The sequence below is a fragment of the Pinus tabuliformis genome, chromosome 6 (assembly GCF_031772625.1).
Source record: "Pinus tabuliformis cultivar Carrire ecotype Pingquan chromosome 6, CPIR1, whole genome shotgun sequence".
NCBI lineage: Eukaryota > Viridiplantae > Streptophyta > Pinopsida > Pinales > Pinaceae > Pinus > Pinus tabuliformis.
This window is the reverse complement of record NC_142292.1, coordinates 1,840,784,825-1,840,804,875: the sequence shown is the minus strand read 5'-3', so window position 1 is coordinate 1,840,804,875 and position 20,051 is coordinate 1,840,784,825. Positions and strand designations below refer to the sequence as shown.

At 39.8% G+C, this 20,051-nt stretch overlaps 1 protein-coding gene across 1 annotated transcript in view; it reads left to right on the top strand.

Annotated features, from left to right (window-relative positions):
* LOC149266363 (fumarylacetoacetase-like) overlaps nt 1-20,051 on the top strand; it is a 308,380-nt gene that overhangs the window by 149,072 nt on the left and 139,257 nt on the right. The window lies entirely within an intron of this gene.

Sequence of the window (20,051 nt, the reverse complement as noted above, 5' to 3'; positions counted from 1 at the left end):
CTCCTCACCGGGGTTTTCATCAAATCCACTTTCTCCAGCTTCTTCATCCCCCTCTTCATTTGGGCTCCTCCGTTTCCTACCCTCCAGCGCCATAATAACCATAAAAGGGACCAAGAAGAGAAAAATGTCAAGAAATATAGCCAGGTCCATGATGTTTGATATTTGTAGGCTTTTGAATCTGCAAAATTTAATGGGAATGGGAATGGGAATATGAATGAGAAAATTAATTTAGATTAATTAATTTAATTTATTAATTTTATTTAGATTCATGATTTTTTTTACTAAATAAATTAAACTAACTAATTAAACTATACTAAATTACTACCTAACTAAGGTTTAAAATACTAAATTACTAAGTTACTAACGTAACTAACCTCTTTGCAGGCTTGCTCCTCGGCGCTTGCTCCTCACTTCTCCTCAACTCATTCAAGTGATAATGAATTTTTTTTTTGCCCCCAAGTCGTTTTAAAACTAATTTTTTTTTAAATGAAATTTTTTTCGCGTCTACGGAATTTTTTTCGCCCGAATCGCTCTCGGCGTCACGCGGGTCGCTCCCGAAGTGAAAATTAAATGCTCGGGAGTGATCGCTCCCGAGCTGTAATTTTCGCTCCGAGAGCGACGGGAGCGATGCTCCCGATTTTGGCAGGGAGCGTAAATTTTTTTATCAGGAGCGTGCTCCCGACCCACTCCCACCCGGAGCACAGATTGGGAGTGGGTTTGAATGGGGGGGGAGCGCTCCCCCGCAACTCTGGTCCAAAAATAATGGTGTCATGTGGTGTGTTTGTATTTGTTTCTGTTAGTTGCTGATCTGTAATATGTTGAGCATGCATTGGTGTTTATTTTCAGTATTTACTTTGTAAATAACTTGTTAAAGGAAAATAACAAGTAGGTAGGAATAAATCAGGAAAAATGCATGAAGGGTTTCTAAACTAAGTAAACTTAGAAACTTCAACATGTTATTAGAGCGTGATTGCAGATCACAGGAGGACTAAAAGACATCAGTCGAGCAGAGTAATAACAACAGAAAACAACTGTCCCGAGGTGACAGAAGTTGTTTCTAGCAGCGCAGAAGCGAAGAAATGTGACGCAGAGCCAGCCAAAGCCACGCAGAAGAAGCCAGGAGTTGTGCAGAGGGCTAGAGGGATGACGCAGGGCATCCCAGGGTTGACGCAGATCCATCTGGGGTGACGCAGAGGTAGCGTGAGGCAGAGAAGGGCTAACACAGTTTACAAAGAGGTAGTTGCTGGAGTCTAGAAGGCTGCAGAAATATTGTAGAGTGGAGTTGGTGAGATACTGTAGTCAGAACAGTACCTAACAGAGCAGGGCCAGAGGAATTGTTACTGAGGGTTTCTAGCCGAGGAACCTAGATCAGTAGTGCAGTTGCACAAGACGATTAGAGTAGGGGGCATATCAACAAGCGGCAGAAGGATTTCTAGGAGGGAAATCAGGACTCTAGAGGGAGTCCAGAAGAGAACTTCCAGATGGGAAATAGAGACTTAGAGGAGTCGAACAAAGAACTTCCAGGAGGGAAGTAGAGGAGCATCATGGCACTACACGGGGTAAGAGACCAGGATAGATTGGACAGAGCATCGAACTTCGCAGTCTAGAAGGCCAGAATCTTATCAGTGCTTGACAGGAATCGTGTCAAGAACTTTGCCTTGAAGGTTATAACTGTCCCAGTCGACCCCATTGAAAATGATAGGTACGAAGAGGCGATGGCGAGGGCCAAGTGCATTATCCTTGACGGGGTCAAGGATCATGTGGTACCACATATAACCGAGAAGGAAACGACAGTTGAGATGTGGGAGGCTCTCAAGAACTTGTACCAGCATACTTCTGTGCAGAGAAGAATGTTGCTCGAGAACCAGATGAGTTCGTATCAGATGAAGAAGGGTCAATCGATTGACACCTTCCTCGGAGGATTGAATGAAATCCGAGACCAGTTGACTGCTATAGGAGCCACACCGGATCAGGAGCTTATGGTGATGACAACCCTGAATGTTGTCTTAGAAGATTAGGAAGTGTTTGTCCAAAGTATCTTGGGTAGAGGGACTCTCCCACCTTGGGACAAGATGTGGGCAGCTCTTCACCAGGAAGAGATCAGACGGTAGTCGAAGACAGGTAGCAGCAACAAAGGGATCAAAATTCAGCAGGAGGAGGAGTATGTGCCCCTAGCATCTGAGGGAGAGCAGGAGAAACGGAAGAAGAAAGATATCTCCAAGATCAAGTGCTTCCATTGTGGGGAGATGGGTCATTATGCGACCTAGTGCCCAAGGAAGAAGAATAAGGGAGAGTCTTCCGAGACTAAGGCAATGCCAGCACGGGCAGAGAAGGCAGTTTTGACAGATGATAACTGTGCCATGAGTGCACATGCACCACTTGAGCGGAAGTGGGGAGACATCGAGTTGTAATAAGGCGGACTACAGGCGATGAGGGGTAGGATCCTTGAGGTACCTAGCCTCTTGGATTAGACCTTGCTACGGGAGCCCTGACGAGGAGTAGCAGGACTAACTGAGTTGGGTAGAAATGGATGCGGATGGAGCGACATAGAGAGCTACAGTGCAGGAGTCCCAAGACAGTGCAGAACTAGCAGGTTGCAGCAGTGCGAGAGGCACAAGAGTGTTGCACCAGTGCAGGAAGGCACAGAGAGGTGTGCAACGGTGCAAGATGTAGGGAGTTGTTGCAGCAATGCAGAGGTCAGAGAGAGGGAGCACTTGTCAGCGGTAGAGGGAGCTTCAACATTAGTCGGTGTTTCTAGCCCAATAGGGAGGTCAGTTGGGAGATCAGTTACTTACTTCTTAGTAACTGAGTTGCAGTGCAACAGTGGACAACACGATGCAACATGATGAGAGGAGGTGCAGCGCAGATGCAGTGCTAGAGGAAGGACCAGCAGCAGCATGGATGCAGAGGGAGCTGTCGTACAGATGCAGCAGCGGCAGTGGCAGAACCATGGACAACAGTGCAGAGGATGTTGGGCAGGAAGGCCTAACATCAACACAGGTATTGATGCCGGATGATCAGAGTAATACTCAGTGAGGAGTATTGCTAGAGCACAACCCTCGCTAAGAGGGAGTGTTGATTTGGGGTAGCATCGGATGCGCTCTAGCCACAAAATTTGGTGGAGAGGTTGGGGCACATGAGATCTCCAATACCCAGAAAGGGTTTGGGCATATTCTAAACAGATCAGGAGATATTAAAATAATTAATATTTTTAATGGAGTCCCTAAGTCTAAACTTAGGGAAAATAAAATATTAATGTTTATTAATATGAATCTGTGTTAGTGTGGTCCAAAAGACATGGATCAAGCCAGATCTAATCTTAGCCATTGATTAGGGACTTAATCTCGGCCGTTGAGATGTCAACAGGAAAAGTATAAGAGGAGGTTTGAGGGTCACTTGGAGAATACACCAAATGATTAGTCATTCTATTCTCTAGAGCGAGGTTTGCTAAGAGAAATAGAAGCAATGATCGGGAGAGCAACTGAGGGGCATTGAGTACATAGAAATAGAGAAGGCAGAGATTGTGCCGAGAGAGCAGTGCAGTAGCCAAGGAGAGTGACGCAGAGCCAGCAAGGGCTCACGTAGGGCCGCATAAAGGCTGATGCAGGCCAACGTGAGATAGAGAGGGGCTGACGCAGTCTAGATTGGGCAGACGCTGGGGTTGCAGAGCAGTTTTGTGTTGAGGAGCTGCCGGAAGGATTTTCCAGAGTTTTAGCCAAGAGATTTCTCTCAAATTGTGAGGTATAGCTGGTAAGGAAATTCTCTATTGGGTAGGCCAGTTTCGGCACCCAAATTCTAGTCTGATATTGCTTAATAAGAAAACCCTCAGATAGCTGCATCGGTTTTCCTGCATTGGGTTTTTTCCGGGGACATTGGTCCAAAAATAATGGTATCATGTGGTGTGTTTGTTCTTGTTTCTTTTAGTTGCTGATCTGTGATATGTTGAGCATGCACTGGTGTTTATTTTCAGTATTTACTTTGTAAATAACTTGTTAAAGGAAAATAACAAGTAGGTAGGAATAAATCAGGAAAAGTGCATGAGGGGTTTCTAAACTAAGTAAACTTAGAAACTTCAACAACTACTTGCTAGAGGCATAAATTTTGGCTACAAATTCCTTTTCAGGAAAAAAACCACCACTAGAAATCAATTGACGCATAAAATGTAGTGAGGACCACAGGACAAATCTCAGATCCATACTAATTTTTGCAAATCCATATAGGATCACACATATGTTAATGTTAGTTTGTCAATCAGTTGGTGTCCCCCAACTTCTCAAATAATTGTGAGATCACCTAGACTTATCATGGCTTCACCTAGGCATACATGCAGCAGTACGTATTATAAGAGTGTGGTCAGTTCTCAATTCAATGTTGGCATATCAACACCCATAATTATTTTTCTATCGTTTGCTAGGGGCTCGTTGACCTTAGATGTCAAGAGAGCTTCAATGGTGAGAAACTAACTTCTCACAAAGATAATCCATCTTGGCCACCCTAGCCCAATCCATTCTCCAGTATACATCCCTTTTCTTTGCATTTGTTCCTTCACATTTGTTGACAAGGGTGAAAACCCCACTTTTGTTTCTAAGTGCAAATTAGCCTTTTCTCACCTTGCACAAGACTGGTCGCTATTTCATTGACTAAGATTTACCTTTTGGGTTTACTCCTTTGTATCTTTATTTTGCTTTTGTTTCCAATAGATCCCTTTGGTACTTTTGCATTGCCATTATTGCTTGTCGAATTTTTGCATCCCATCTGACCTCTTTTGGTCATCTTATTTTGCATCCCATCTAACCCATTTTGGTCATCTTATTTTGCATCCCATCTAACCTATTTTGGTCATCTTTGGGCATTAAAGAGGTCATCTTTGGGCATTAATATAAGGCGTAGTCTAACTTATAGACGAAATGGTCTTTTCACTGGAATTCGACAATACAATCTCAAGCAAGATTGTGACTTTTGTTGTTTAAAATACATTTTTGGATGCATAAATAGATTCAACACCCTGAAAAACCCCTAAGGCTAAGGCATTCGAATTCCACAGATTAAACAACTTAAACTCAAGTTTTGAAAAATATCTGTCCAATTTTGATTAAAATTAATCAAAAAATGCTCTAAAAAACCATTTCATCTATAATTTAGACTATGCCTTAACATAATAAATCTTCTTTTGTCTTTATTGCATCGAGAAGCGCTTTACAACTTAGTATGGAGTAGATCTCACGTAAACGTAAACGCAACATTTAACATGTAATGTTTAACATTTAACATTTAACATTTTTAATCTAATGTTGACCCTATTTAAAAATCAATCTAATTATTATTATGTATAAACACAATATAAATTTAAAATATAAAGAGGTTTACCAACACTCAAAAAATAGGTATGTTAAATAAATAAAAATATAAATAAACTGGAGGTATGGTAAATAAATAAAACCTCTTTTTATATTTACTCCATAAACCTCTTTATATTTACGAAAACTAAAAAGGAGGTTTTATTTGGGTGAAGCCTAAGGGCCAAATACCATGTTAATACTATGGGTCAAATACCATATTTATAAAAGAGGTATGATATATAAATAAATATAAAAGAGGTATAAAAATGTATGATAAATAAACGAAAATATATCAAATAGGAATAGAAATCAACGTCTAAACTCTTATATCCAACCTAATGCAAAAATAACATGGGCCAAATACCATGGTAAATAAAAGAGGTATGGTAAATAAATAAAACCTTTTTTTATATTTACTCTATAATCCACTTTATATTTACGAACACTCAAAAAAGAGGTTTCATTTAGGTGAAGTCTATGGACCAAATACCATGGGCCAAATTATTATTAATATCATCCAAAAAACATTATTAATCTTGATATTAATATTAAAATATTAATATTAATATTATTATTAAATCTAATATTCATATTAATATTATTAAATTTAATAACTTTGGATTAATACAATATTAAATTTGTTATATTATGATATAATTAATATATCATGATATATATTAACTCTAGATATGGGAGGAAAGAACAAAGACATAGAGTGATAGAGGTGGAGAGATAGGGGGAGTGACAAGGGAGAGATGGAGATAAACTGAAGGATAGGGGAGAGAGAGGAATGAAGAGAGAGAGGGAGAGGAGTGAGAGAGGCAGAGAAGGGTAAGAGACGGAGAGGGAGACACAAAGATGGAGGGGGAGAGAGAGAAGGAGAGAGAGAGGGAGATAGTGAGAGGATTGGAGAGAGAGAGAGAGATTGGGGAAGAGAGAGGGAGGTAGGAGACAAAGTGAGAGAGAGGAAGGACGAGAGAGACAGGAGGATAGAGGGAGGGATAGAGAGATGGAGTTGCAGGGGGAGAGAGGGAGAGAAGAAGAAAGACAGAGAGAGTAATAAGTGGAGAGATAGAGGGAGTGACAAGGGAGATATGGAGAGAGAGTATGTATGTTTAGGGGTGAGATAAAGAGACAAAGGAGATATGGAGAGAAGGGGGGAGAGAAAGAGAGAGAACGAGAGAGGGAGGAATATAGTAACATAGTTGGGGAGAGAGAGAGAGAGAGAGAGAGAGAGAGAGAGAGAGAGAGTGATAATCATGTATAATGTAATGTGTGAGATACTTTACAAAATCATGCCTCAAATTTTCCAACTTCAAATAATAATACGACACACTAGCACATAAAGATTAATCTCAAATATATTTAGCATATTTAAAATGATTATATTAATATTAGATGTATTTACATATTATTGATAAAATTAATCATATCTTCGATAGATTTTCCTTGGTCATACACGACTGAAACCAACATAGATCCATCTTAACTTTGGATTTATCAAGTGCCGAGAGGGATCAAATCTCTCGAGGTGCAAACCTTTCCTCAATCTTTGCACTCAAAAAAGAGGTTTACACCTCAAGAGATTTGATCCCTCTCGACGCTTGATAGATCTGGAGTTAAGATGGATCTAGTTTGGTTAAATTGTGAATAGGTTTTGCTAAAATACCATGGGCCAATTCCATGGATTATCTGTGAAAATTTGGAGACCCAAATCCCTACTGCAACTGATATTACTTCTCCTACTTGTTTATTCATGCAAGTTATTTATTGTGTTACACTGTAAATATCGAAGTAAATATGACTATAGCCTTCACTAATTAAATTATATACGGAAACAAGAACTGAGCAAAAAGAAATAACACATACACAAGTGACACCGTTGTTTTTGGACAAATGTCCCCGGAAAAACCCAATGCAGGAAAAATGGTGCAACAACTAAGAGTTTGTATTATTATGCAGTAGTTCCTAAATACAATCTTTGGATGCCTTAATGGTTATCTGATACAGAGAATCTAACTGGAAAAGAAATTAGTGAGAAATACCTCACACTATCACTAGAGATTCAATACTGATCCAGGCTCTGGATGGCAAGCCCCACATTTCCTTCGCGTCAGCCTACATAGTTCAACGTCATAGCTACTAGGCTCTGCGTCACCCTTCTTGCTGGTTGATTTGCCTCTAGAACTTCGACTCTCTACCCTTCCGGTCTCACACCCTGGTGTCTAGCTCTAGCATTCAACTCTCCAACAAATTTTGAATCTTCTCTCAGGCTATGTCCTACCTTAGCGTGGCTCTACGTTGCCTAGCATAGCTTTGCACTGCCTCTTCTGGATCTCTCTCTGCCTCCTCTACAATGTATCCCTGGATTAGGAAACTCTCCAACTAGAAAACTATCCCTGCCCCTCACTGCAAGAAATTTTCTCGATGACCTCTCCGACCACTGTTGCGCTGCTCTCTTGAGAAAATCGATCTCTGATCTCTCACTCAATGTGTCTTCCAAATGCCCATCAAGCCTCTTCTTATAATCTTCTCGTTGATCAATCAACAACCCAAATTAAATTCCAATCAATGACTCAGATCATATTGACTCGATCTCTGTCTTCTTCTAGAAGATTCACACCCAGTTTTATTAATACCCTTTAATTATTTTAATTTCCTAAGTTTATACTTAGGCATCCATTAAAAATAATTAATTGTTTTAATAAAACTGTCTCCGGGTGGAATTTCCCAAAACGATTTTTGGGTATTCTGGAATACATGTGTCCTAGCCTTCCTGCAAATTTTGAGGTTTAGAGCACATCCAATGCTACCAGAAATCAACACTTCCTCTTAGCAAGGAATGTGCTCTAGTAATGCAACCTGCTAAAGCATCACCTTGACTCTGTAACATCTCCCTCTACGCTGCTGATGTCTGACATCACTGCCCAACAACTACTGCACTAATGTTGCATTTGTGCTGCTACTAACTCTGCATGTTGTTGTCAACTGCATCTGCACTACAACTTCGCTGCTATTGCAATAGAAAAACATCCAAAATATTGAACCGAAGGTGTTTCGTGTGATGCATCTATTGCTGGAGTCCTGACTACTGCTAGTCTCTGTGCTGACCCTCTGACGTCTTTGTGTTGTTGTTGACTCTGCACTGTGCTAACTGTACTGCTACCAACTCTACTCCGCGCTACTCAGTCTTTGGCGCTTCTAGCCACTGCAACTGTCACTTTGACATTCCTCTGCACAAACTAACACTGGTCCATCCTGCTACTTCTGATATGGGCTCCCATAGCAAGTTATTGATCCAAGAGGTGGGCTCCTCAAGGATCTTGCCCATCTGTAGTTCTTTCAAACTATAGTACTAGATCACCCCACCTCTCTTCTGGAGGTATTTGGGCAATCATGGCAAACTCCTCCTCGATCTTTGTGATTAAAGCCTGCAGATCATGTTTCTCGTCCTTGTCCTTCTTCTTGAGAGAACATTGCATAGCATAGTGACCAAATTCACCACACTGAAAACATTTGATCTTCAAGACGTCCTTCTTCCACCTCCAGTGCTCCTGTTGCCCCTTTGATGCAACAGTTGCATTCTCCTTGTCCTCCTTGGGCTTCGTGCCACTGCTGCTGCTGCCATCAAGTTTGCACTTGACTAAGTCTCGCCTCATCTCTTCCTGTTGAAGAGTGACCCACATCCCTTCCCAATTCGATGATTTCTCTCTGCCCAGGATACTCTGGAAAAAATACTTGCCATTCTTCTGAGATTGAATTCAGGGCCAGCGTCACCATCTTTGTACGCTGAGGTGATGATCCTAAAACTGCCAACTGATCTCGGACTTCTTGAAGCTTCGATAGGAACGAATCAATGTGTTCCCCCTTTTACATCCTCGCGGATCTCATTTTCTCCTCTTATCTTCCGCTGCTCGAAAGATCCTTGATACAACGTAGCCAAGGCATCCCACATCTCTTTGGCCGTCCCTTTGCCAGCAATGTGAAATACAACGTGATCCCTCACTTCGTTGAGGATCAAATGCTTGGCCTTTGCCATCTCAACCTTGTACTTCTTGAACGGATCTACATCGACAGGTTCAACTACCACACTATCGACATAGGTTTTGAGATCATGTTCATCTAGAAGGCAGAATATCCTGGCCTTCTAGATCACATAGTTGGATGCTCCTTCCAACCTATCTTGATCTCTCAGCCTATTAGCTGCCATTTCTGCCAAAAAAAGTCGAACTGCTCCCTCTCTCCTCTGTGCAGCTTCTAGGTTGGCCTACGGACTCCCTGTTGGACTTAGTAGATCTGCTCCTCACTACTGCTGCTCAGCAACTGAGAAATATAATTCCTTGGCTCATAATTCACTGAGGAATAAAAATCCCTCAAAAGGTGTCTTCTTCTTTCTTCTAACGTTTTTCTACCCCAATAATTGAATCCCACCTGAAGACTGCTCAACACTGAATTTGTTGTTGCGCTTCTCCCTCTGCCATTGACAAATCAAGAACAGGAAAACTTACCTCTCTGTTAACTCGCTCAGAGAGAGATTATCCTCGAGAATCTTGCCCTCCTGGCCTGGATTGCGCAATCCCTCTGAGGATTCGATCTGCTGCCTACACAACACTTTGATCTCCTTCCTTCTCTTCAATGTTGGGCTCTTCCGGTCTACGCTCTTGCTTCACCTGCGCTTTGATACCATGTGAAAATTTGGAGACCCAAATCCCTATTGCAACCAACTGATATTACTTCTCCTACTTGTTAATTCATGCAAGTTATTTACGGTGTTACACTGTAAATATCGAAGTAAATATCACTGTAGCCTTCTCTAATTAAATTATATGTAGAAACAAGAACTGAGCAAGAAGAAAGAACACACACACAAGTGACCGTTGTTTTTGGATAAATGTCCCTGAAAAAACTCAATGCGGGAAAACCGGTGCAGCAGCTGAGGGTTTGTATTATTATGCAGTAGTTTATGAATACAATCTTTGGATGCCTTACTGGCTATCCGATACAGAGAATCTGACTGGCAGAGAAATTAGTGAGAAATACCTCACACTATCACTGGAGATTCAATATTGATCCAGGCTCTAGATGGCAAGCCCCACACTACCTTTACGTTGCCTCTGCGTCACCCTTCTTGCTGGTCGATTTGCCTCTGGAACTTCGACTCTCTGCCCTTCTAGTCTCACACCCCGGCTTCTGGCTCTAGAACTCGACTCTCCAACAAATTTCGAATCTCCTCTCAAGCTCTGCGCTACCTCAGCGTGGCTCTACGTTGCCTCTTTTGGATCTCTCTCTGCCTCCTCTACAATGAATCCCCGGATCATGAAACTCTCCAACCAGAAAACAATCTCTGCCCCTCACTGCAAGAAATCTCTTCGATGACCTCTCTGACCACTGTTGCATTGCTCTCTTGAGAAAATCGATTGCTGATCTCTCACTCGATGTGTCTTCCAAATGCCCATCAAGCCTCTTCTTATAATCTTCTCATTGATTAATCAACGACCCAGATTAAATTCTAATCAATGGATCAGATCATATTGACTCGATCTCCGTCTTCTTTTAGAAGATTCACACCCAGTTTTATTAATACCCTTTAATTATTTTAATTTTCTAAGTTTATACTTAGGCATCTATTAAAAATAATTAATTATTTTAATAAAATTGTCTTCAGGTGGAATTTACCAAAACGATTTATGGGTATTCTGGAATACATGTGTCCTAGCCTCTTTGCAAATTTTGAGGCTTAGAGCACATCGGATGCTACCTTATGGGTATTCTGGAATACATGTGTCCTAGCCTCTTTGCAATTTTGAGGCTTAGAGCACATCAGATGCTACCAGAAATCAACATTATCAATAACACATGCCCAAAACCATAACTTATTTCACATCGAGAATATTTTATAACAATATGACAGGATTCTTAACCATGGATATTTACCCTCACTTTACCGTGGATATTATTAACTCATAAAAACTAGGCTTTGTTACAATACTATAGACCAATACCATGGCTTATCAATATCGCATTCCCAAAAACATAACTTATGGATATTCACCCCCACTTTACCATGGGTATTATTAACTCAAATAGGCTTTGTTACAATACCATGGGTGGATGCCATGGCTTATTAATACTACATGCCCAAAAAACATAACTTATTTCACAATTAAAATATTTTATAACAATATGACAAGATTCTTAACCATGGATATTCACCCCCACTTTGTCTTTGATATTATATTATGAACTTGTGAATAGACTGTTACAATACCATGGGCTAATACCATGGCTTATCAATACCACATGCCAAAAAACGGTAACTTCTATTTCATAATAAAAATGTTTAATTTTATAGCATTTTTTAGTTGAAGCTAAAAAGAAAAAAATTATACTTACTTTGAGATATATGTAAACCCTCTAAGGAATACTAAAACTATTTCCATAGAAATTAAATTAAGGTTTTAATAAAATAAAAAATGAGAATACTTTTATATTTAAAGTTGTGAAATGTATATAATATAAATAGTATTATTAAGAACCAACATAGATCCATATTAACTAAAGATCCAAGGGACAAGATAAAGCAAAGTGACTAACAATAATAAAGGAAAGATAGTGCATGATTTTTTAAAGTTTTCATTATTGTATTTTCTTTGACACTAAATCACCTGACACGGGGATTCGGGATTCGGGGATTCAAGTGTCGGATTCAGACACGTTGACCCCTCGGAACAGGACACGTAGGATTCGTTATATATATATATATATATATATTAAAAATTAGATATTTCTTACACAAATTCTAATTAATGATACAAATTCATTGATTTCAAACATAGATCTTCATCTATAGCATGCATAGTACATACAAAATTCAAATACATGTCAGTGGTCACATAAATCATGATTCATAATTCATAAATGAAAGACAACTTACAACTACAAGATAGTAAGATAAAGACACTGACAACTGTAGTTTTCTCATTAAGTCATCAAATCAAAATGTGTTACATAGGTAGTGCTGGTGCAATGCCAATGGCAAATAGAAATAGAAAATATAAAACAACTATAGGTATACAAGCTTCAAGGCAATAGGTCGTCATCAGTCCTCAGAGTCATCATCAGAATCAGCATCAACATCCTCATCATCATGGTCACCACTGCTCTCCTTTGCATCCTCCTCCTCCCTTGTATCCATAGTCGCCTCTACATCTGCTGGTGTGGAGGATGACCCCTCTAAGTCATCAAATCCTACATTACCGGATCCGCGGGGGTCAGGTGGTGAAACCTCAGATCCCCGAATCTGAAACGGGTACGGATACGGATACGGTGGGATCCGTACGATCAGTTAACGAAATGTATGTCGCAGTTCAAGTGGGTTTGGATCCTCAATTAACAGCTGATCCAACTCAGCTAATTGAAATTTTATTATCGTTTAACTTCTAGTTTCACTCCTAGTTTAGCTGCAAGGAATTTTATAAAAAGACGACAGTGAAATCGATTTTGGCGTGGGCGAGTCTCGTTGGCAGCATTGTGGGAGAGTAGGCATCTGTGCCACGTGTGAGAGCAGGTATTTGTGCGGCTTCTTTGTGCTGCGTCGTGGGTCAAGCTGTGCGGTGTTATCTGTGCAGCGTGTGGGTCGAACAGAATCGAGGGAGCGTTGGCGTCGTGTGTCTCCACTGTCCAGTTCTCCGCGCGCGTCGTGTGTCGGGCAGAGCAATAGCTGTGGGCGTCTTGGGTCGGCCCGCAGAGTTGCAGGCGGTAAGTTTTATTTGGTTAAAAATCATAGTATTTTTTTTTTATGCGTTACGACTCATGGACCATAGGTTATATTTTTGTTTTAAACTTTTCTGCGTTATTTTTTTATGCGTTATGGGATGCGTTATGGGCCATAGCCATAGGTTATATTATAAAATTGGGCCGTAAGTTATAAATAAAATTAAAAGCCGTAACCTGTAAGTTGAAAATAAAATTAAAAAAATATTTTATGTTTATAATTTTATTTTAATAATTATATCAATTATTTAATATGTGTATTGTTTTTTATTAATATTTATTAATTTATTAGTTTTTAAATTATGTATATATATAATTATTTATTTATTTAAATTTTAAATTATTTATTATAAAATAATAATTTAGAATTTTATATTTTTTTTGTAATTTTATTTTAATAATTATATCAATTATTTAACATGTGTATTGTTTTTTTATTAATATTTATTAATTTATTAGTTTTTAAATTATGTATATATAATTATTTATTTATTTAAATTTTAAATTTTTTATTATAAAATAATAATTTAGAATTTTATATTTTTTTTGTAATTTTATTTTAATAATTATATCAATTATTTAATATGTGTATTGTTTTTTAATTAATATTTAAATTATGTATATTTTTTTGTAATTTTATATTCTATATTAGGAATAGCAATTTAGAATTTTGTTTTGAGAATGACAATTTTATTAATTTTATTTGGTTATCAACGCAGGTGTGATAAACATGGAACCATTACAGCATGAATCTAGTGAAGGAATAAATGTCAATAAAGATCCAAGATCTCCTTTATGGCAGTATGTGGAAATTCTTGGCAAAAACTCTAGTGGTGGTTCGTACAAATGGAGATGTAGTGAATGCAATAGCATTCGAAATGGCTCATACACTAGGGTGAAAGCCCATCTCACTGGGCAAACTAACACAGGTGTGTTAGTATGCAATGGTCCAAATGGCCAACTTGGGACATGTTTGAGTCCTGCAAAAGTTAAGTTTTATGCATCTTTGCAAGATGCTGCTGATAGGAAATTCAGCAAGGGAAAACTCCCTGTGCAAGCCTCTACAACCAAGTCTTCATTGCCATCTACACCAACTCTCACAAGTAATAAAAGGTCTACTCTAGGACCTCTTGGAGCAGCATTCAATAACCAGGGTAGAGAAGTTGCAGATGAGCATGTTGCTCGTTGCATCTATGCAAATGGACTAGCATTCAATTTGGTGCGCTCTCCTTATTGGCAACAAATGATTAAAGCAGTTAATGAAGCACCAAAAGGATACAAGAGCCCCGGGTATGAAAAGGTACGCACCACTTTGTTAACATCAGAAAGAAAATTTGTGGATAGACAATTACAATCAATCCGTGATACATGGGCAGAAACAGGGGTGTCCATCGTTTCTGATGGATGGAGAGACCAAAGAAATCGCCCTTTAATTAATGTTATTGCAATTTGTCCCCAAGGAGCAATGTTTTTGAAGGCCATTGATTGCAGTGGAGTGGAAAAAGATGCAACGTTCATCTCGACAATTCTTATTGATGCCATAGAAAGTGTGGGGTCACAAAATGTTGTCCAAGTTATCATAGACAATGCAAAGGTTTGTAGAGCAGCAGGCCTGATTGTGGAGGGTCAATACAATCACATATTTTGGACTCCATGTGCAGTGCATTCATTGAACCTTATGCTAGCGAAGATTGGTGAAATTGAGTGGATCAATGAAATATATGTAGCATCAAAGGAGATCCAAATGTTTATCACCAATCACTCAATGTCCCAAGCCATATATTGGAGTTTTGCAAAGTTGGAGCTACTAAAGGTACTCCAATTTTAATCAATGTTATGCATTATGAGTTTTGAATTTTAATGTTCAATTTATTTTATGTCTGATTTAAGATTTTACTTTTCAATATGTTTATGTAGGTTGCCGAAACTCGTTTTGCTTCCCACACTTTAGTCATAAAGAGGCTTTTGGAGGTCAGACAAGCATTACAGGCAATGGTCATTGACCCTCTTTGGGAATCATGGAGGACTTCAACTTCTGATAGAGGACAAAGAATAAAGTATATCATTCTTGATGATGCATGGTGGGACAAGGTCCAATACTTTTTGCAGTTCACATAACCAATTCTAACCATGATTAGGGCATTTTACACAGATATGCCTTGCTTGGGGGAAGTCTATGAAAACATAGATAGTATGTTGGAGAAAATACGGGAAATTATCAAGGCAAGTGAGAATGACCCCTTTGAAGTATTTTACAATGAAGTGAAAGACATAGTTACAAAAAGGTGGAACAAAATGACCACGCCATTACACCTTTTGGCATATGCTCTACACCCCAAATATTACCATTCCAAAATATTGTCTTTACCTAGTAGAGCAGCACCAAACAGAGATTCTGAAGTGGTACAGGGATATAAGACAGCTTTGAGGAAAATCTATAGGGAAGTTGGAATTGCAAAGGATGTACGTGAGGAATTTGGAGCATTTGTACAATCCACTGGGATCTTTTCAAATCCAATAGCCATGGATGATCGGGGGCATATGGATCCTATTACTTGGTGGGGCTTCCATGGTGGAGATAGCACTTATCTCTCAACCCTAGCCACGAGGTTGTTATCACAGGTTGCCAGTTCCTCATCAACTGAGAGGAACTGGAGTACATATGGCTTCATCCATTCGGTAAAGAGAAACAGATTGGGAGCAGCGAAGGCTGAGGATCTTGTATATGTCCATTCCAACCTTCGCCTTCTATCACATTCTACTTCAGAGTATAAAAAAGGTCCAAATAGGATGTGGGATGTGGAACCTGAGATATCTGACTTGAACATGACATTGAATGCCATGACTCACCTTAATCTACTTGAGGATGCTACACAACCACTTTCTACTTCTACAACAACTTCTGACATTCCTGGTGCACGATCGTCTATTCATGATGTAGAGTTGCAATATGTAGATGATGATGATGTAGACCCATTTCATGATTTGTAGACACACCTACTCTATATTATCATATTAATAAAGTGATCATTGATGAAATATTCATTTTTTTTTTACTACTATCATCTTTGTATGAGGCAGATGCATCGAAATTGTCTAATAATTTTAGTTCTAATGTTGTGATTCATGAATAGTTTTGATTTTAAACATCAAATGTATTTTTTAAAATTTCAAAAAATATTATTATATATTTTTGTACTTGTCGTATCCTCGCCGTATCCGGATCCTGGCTTTTCAAAAATCCAACGGATCCGTATCCGTATCCGTCTCCTGGTAACTTAGATAAAATCTAATAGGCTCTAGCACTGGATCATTGAGATCCATGTTGGCCAATGCCAACTCAACACTGCTGTCCAGACCCATATCATCAGGAAAGACATCCCACATCTTTGTCTTTCCCCTCAACCACTCTTCCCTCTGCTTGTAAATAAGACGAAGGTTGGTGTGCACATACACCATTGTCTCTGCCCTAGACTGCTCAAGCCTGCTCTTCTTCACACTATACAGATTCCCATATGTGCTCCAATTCCTCTCACAACAAGAGGATGAAGTCACCTGAGAGAGGAGCTTCATGACTAACTACTGAAGAGGAGGGCTTGTTGCCCCATGATTTTCCCACCAAGAATAGGGCTTCTTAACCCCCTTGTCTCTAATCACATCATATCCTCCAAATCGACCAGTGCCAGTGGAAAACTGTGCAAAGGCATCCTCCACCTCATCAAGCAATGCTCTATCCTGAAAAACCCGCCTGAAGGCATCTTTCCTCCCTTGTGAGATTTCATCATCCATGTGAGGAGGGAATCTGCGGGAAGGTCCACCATTCAACCACTCATGGCTATAGTATTTTGGGTTCAATGAGTGAGCCAAACAATGTAAAGGTGTACAATTCTTGTCCCATCTGTTGACAAGAATATCCTGTATAGTATCACAAAAGGCCTCTGGTGATGTCTCATACTCGGGGCACTCACTCTGTAGAATAATGCTCCTCACAGACTCAATCATGGAATCCCATCCCTCATAAACCTCTCCTAGGATGGGTTTGTCTGTATATACAAATCGAAGCAAAGAAATGATAGGGTCCATGGTCCGAATAATTAGATCTACCCTCTCCCACCAAGCATCATCTAGCACTGTGTCCTTCACTCTTTTAGAGGCTATCTGATCTGTCTTTCTCAAAAAGACCAAAACTCAGAAATAACCATGGACCCAAGAGCGGTCTTGACCTCCCTCTACCTCTTCAACATCATGAATGAAGAGGCAAACCGTGTATCAACAATCTTCAACAATGATAGATTGGTGTACTCCTTGTAGATAATGAGGGCATTTGTATGATTTTGCACAAAGTTACAGATATGTTGTGCATCCTCAATAATGTTACCAATCCAAAGCACATCAGAAGCAATGGATTTAAGTACTAAGTTCAATGAATGGACAATGCAAGGTGTCCAAAACACTTTTGGATATTTAGCTTCCACAATCATGCCAACAGCCTTGCAAACAGGTGCATTATCTGTAATGATTTGCACACAAGAATCAACACCTACATCTTCACAAACTTTAATAAATAACTCACCAATAAATTGTGCATCCTTGTATTCTCCAGGTGTATCCACTGCTTTCAAGAAAACTGGACCATTCAAGGAAGACACCATGAAGTTGATGATTGGGTGTTGCGCTGGATCTGTCCATCCATCAGAAACAATGCTAACCCCAGATGTTGGCCATGATGCTACAATAGGCTCAAGCATTTTTTGCACCTCTTTTTTTTTTCCTTCGTCAACAATGTGGTTCTCAGCTTCTCTGACCCAGGAGGCACATACCCTGATGGAGCCCCTTGAGTTAGAGCTCGGCACATATCAATAAATAGAGGTGAACGTGCAACATTAAATGATATGAAGTTTTGATAGAAGAAGAAGGAAATTGTGAGATCAAGCTCTTCCCGTCTCTCTTTTTGGAAAATCTTGTCCATTGGACCAAGTGCAATTGCTTTTCTTTTTGCTGCTTGTCCCCCAACAGAAGTAGAACTCTCAAACGGAATTTGGTGGTGCCTTTCCTCAAAAATGGAAGGGGGTCTTCATTCTTGGTTTTTCTTGATTTTGCAGCCACATTTTCCATATCAACATTGGACTCTTTGTCCATTTCTTTCCTCTTTTGTAAAGGAACAACTTTACAAGCTCCAATTCCACAACCTGGTAAAGCCAACAAATGGCCTTTCACACGGAAATATGTGCTTTTGAAAGCAATGTGACAAAAGTTGCATCTCCATTGCACATTGCCTCCTCCCTTCCCCTTGGTGCTTGTCCCATCCTCTCTTGTGACATATTTCCACAAGGGATATTTTTCAATGTTGTCTTTAGGTCCTCCTCTTCCCTCAACATTACTTGCAGCAGACTCTGATGATATTGGGGGAGGAGGGGCATCTCCAATGGAGACATTCTTCCCCTTCCTTTGCCCCCTAACTGCTGCCTTTGATTGAGCCATGAATACTGTAAAAAAATGAACAAAACATGCACACATTTGTAAATAAAAAATCATATACAAACTGCTGTAATAGAATAAGAAATGCAAAAAAATGGCGCTGAAATGCACTTCCCTGGTGCTTGAATTTCCTTGCCGAACGCTCTCCTGCCTTAGCTCCTTGCCCACAACTCAAACAATGCAAAATGAACTGAGAAAAAGCGTGAATGAATAAAAGAACAACGTGTTTTTAAAGCCGTGGACGTCGTTTTTTTGGGATATGAATCCCAGAATCAGGATTCGATGTGCCCGTACGGGATTCGTACGAATCCTGTACAGACACGTCGAATCCTGTTCTGGGATTCGAATTCCCAGCGAATCGTATCCGATTTGCGGGATTCGGATTCGCCATGGGTTTTCAACGAATCCGGTTACTTAGCTTTGACATGGTTGATCTAAAATATAGGTTTAATATTTTACAACCAATTGAAGTTTTTTTAATTTAGATATTTTCTGAAACACAATACAATGGGATCAAATTTAAGAGGGGGTAGGGGGGAGGTGCGGGCGAGCAGGAGGCAGATAGTGACAACGCTGGAAGGCGAAGAGAGAGAGAGAGAGAGTGAGTGATGGGGGGAGAGGGAGGAAAGAAAAAAGACGTAGAGAGATAGAGGTGGAGAGAGAGAGAGAGGGAGTAACAAGAGAGAGATGGAGAGAGGAGAGGAGGGGAGAGAGATAGGGAGAGAAGGGTGAGAGAGAGAGAGGGAGACACAAAGATGAAGGGGAGAGGGAGAGAGAGAGAGAGAGAGGGAGAGAGATGGATGGGAGACAAAGGGACAGAGGACTCAAGAGAGAGAAGGAGAAAGAGATGGAGTTCGAGAGGCAGAGATAAGGAAGGAAGAAAAAATACATAGAGGGAGAAAGGTGGAGAAAGAGTGAGGGAGAGAGGAGAGCAGGGCCCAAGAGAGAGAGAGGAGAGAAGGGGAAGAGAGAGAGAGGGAAAGGGAAGAAAAAGAGGGAGAGGAAGGAGGGATTTAGAGAGAGATAGATATGGAGAGAGATTAGTGTGTATGTTTGGGGGGTGACATAGAGAGAGGGAATAAGAAAGAGACACGTAGATACAAATATAGATGTTATATAGTATTATATGACCAACCTAGATCCATCTTAACTTTGGATCTAAGTGTCGAGAGAGATCAAATCTCTCGAAGTGCAAATCTTTCCTCATGTTTTGCATTCAAAAAAGAAGTTCGCACCTCGAGAGATTGAATCTCTCTAGGCGTTTGATAGATCTGGGGTTAAGATGGATCTAGGCTGGTTTATTTATTTCTCCATGAAAAAAATTGGATAAATATTTGACATAGTTTACACTTTCCAATTATGGGTTAAAACAATTTAACGATCACATCATTTTGATTCTGTAACAATTAAACACAAAAATGTAGTAGTCAGAAAATTGGATGAAATATTTTTATTAAACGA